This window comes from Echinops telfairi, unplaced genomic scaffold, assembly GCF_000313985.2.
Source record: "Echinops telfairi isolate 266 unplaced genomic scaffold, ASM31398v2 ScPeMD7_10;HRSCAF=50, whole genome shotgun sequence".
Taxonomy (NCBI): Eukaryota; Metazoa; Chordata; class Mammalia; order Afrosoricida; family Tenrecidae; genus Echinops; species Echinops telfairi.
Genome location: NW_022103907.1, coordinates 12649490 through 12651502, shown reverse-complemented (window position 1 = coordinate 12651502; position 2013 = coordinate 12649490). Strand labels below are relative to the sequence as shown.

General features: G+C 42.9%; 1 protein-coding gene across 2 annotated transcripts in view; it reads right to left on the bottom strand.

Annotated features, from left to right (window-relative positions):
• Positions 1-2013, bottom strand: part of LOC101643007 (tetratricopeptide repeat protein 39B-like) — a 30636-nt gene that overhangs the window by 6538 nt on the left and 22085 nt on the right. Inside the window, exon 1 of one of the 2 annotated variants that reach the window (XM_045287009.1) lies at positions 626-740. The exons of the other annotated variant lie outside the window; for it this stretch is intronic. The gene's annotated coding sequence lies outside the window, so the exon portion shown is untranslated. Of the gene's footprint in view, positions 1-625; positions 741-2013 lie in introns of those variants that run through there. 2 annotated transcript variants of the gene reach the window in all.

Below are 2013 nucleotides of genomic sequence, written 5' to 3'. Positions count from 1 at the left end.
CAGTTTTGTCTCATTCACTTCTGTAGTAGTTGTATAATCTGGTCAATATGAGATTTATGAGTGAAGGGGTAGAGTTTAGCCTGTCAATGAGGTGCTAAGGAGATAAATAGCTCATTGGAGGCACACACGTGTTCACTCCCTGGGAGACATTGCAGCTGACAAGACGGAGCTACACTAGTGCCCTGAGCTGGAAGAGACATGGAGACCCCTGCCAGCCCTGAGATGCTTTCACTGTCACTAGATCCACAAGACTTTTCACCTACTGGCCTGTGATCTTCCTGCATTCAGCACATTGCATATATTGAGTCTGAAGAGGAATTTATAGATTGGTATTGGGCATATGGGCTAATATCAGACTTACGGAGTTGATCTGGACTTGGCTGGGATGTTTTCTCAATCTTCAATTGCTCTTGTTTATAAAGCTTTTTCTTATACACATGTGTCTATGAATTTGTTTCTCTAGGCAACCTGTGTTAGAGTGAATCAGCATCTAACACTCATGGGGGTCCATAAGAGCAATTGTACAGTTATAATATATAGAGATCATAGTAAAGTCATGGAATATGAGAGATAGGAGAGAGAATAAAATAAAGGAGTCAGACACATTTCATGATAGCATGCTCACCTTTGGGATGGTCATGATCTCAGTAGCCAGGTCCACGTAGAGAGCAGGAGAATGGGGAGGGAAGAGAGAGGGTCTCCTCTTTATTTCTGACCAAGGCCTATATATCCTTAGGGGTGTGATTACAGCTAACCTCATATGTCACAGGAAGGGGCTGTACACATCACAGGAAGGGGATGAGCTACAGATGTACACCTAACAGGAAGGGGAGAGACTAGGGGTATACATGTAACAAGATGGGCAGACCCTAGACTCAAGATGGCAACATAACCTTGGTCACCCTTGAGTGGGCTTGACCTCCCTGGGCTTTCCTTCTGGGAAACAATCTATTATCCTTATCAGAAGGGCCCTACTGAAGGTGGGACAGACTATACAATCTGATTGCTCTAGACGGCTGATAACCCTTAGGGAAAATAACCTCTGCCTCCAGTGTACAGTCATTTACCATGTGTAGCAAGCAGTATCTTAGGTTTGGCATATATTTGGGGGAGACAACCTGGGGAAGAACCCTTTTGCATACCACAAACCTGGACTAACACAACTTCTCATAGTAATCATGTGGGATATAGTCATCATTTCTCTTTTACATATGGGCAAACTGAATCTTGGGGATGCTAAGTGGTTTGCCCAATGTCATCCATCTGGTGTGTTCAGGACCATCACCCAAGCCCAGGTGCGTGGACTTCAGAGCTGACACCCATCGGCATGACGTTCTGTAGTTACAGTATGAGCGCAACCTGTTTTACGTCATTCAACAAGTATTTGGTAAGCAGCCATTATGTGTCTGACACCATTTACTGACTCAAGCTATAACACTGAACAAGACGTTTTATCTGGATCGTTCCACCACATATGACAGTTGCATTTTTCACTCTACTTTTCTACATTTCACATATTCTATAAGAAACAAACTGTTTTTATGATTTAAAAAGTGCTTATACTAATCAATTTAAGACTGCCTAGAAAAATTAATAGTCTTAACCATTAATCCAAGTGAATAGTTGGGCTGAGTGGAGAAGAGCATGCAATAGTCGTTCAAAATCACTCAAAATTTTGAGTTGGATTAATTACAATATTTAGCTTTGAGTCATTTTAAAAGTATGTTTGATCCCTTCAAGACCAGTGGTGTGAGTGGCGATACCGGGAGGGTGGAGGAAGGGTGTGGTGGAAAGGGGGAACCGATTACCAGGATCTACATATAACCTCCTCCCTGAGGGATGGACAACAGAAAAGTGGGTGAAGGGAGATGTCGGGCAGTGTAAGCTATGACAAAATAATAATTTATAAATTATCAAGGGTTCATGAGGGAGGGGGAGCAGGGAGGGAGCGGAAAAAATGAGGAGCTGATGTTAGGGGCTTAAGTGGAGAGCAAATGTTTTGAGAATGGTCAG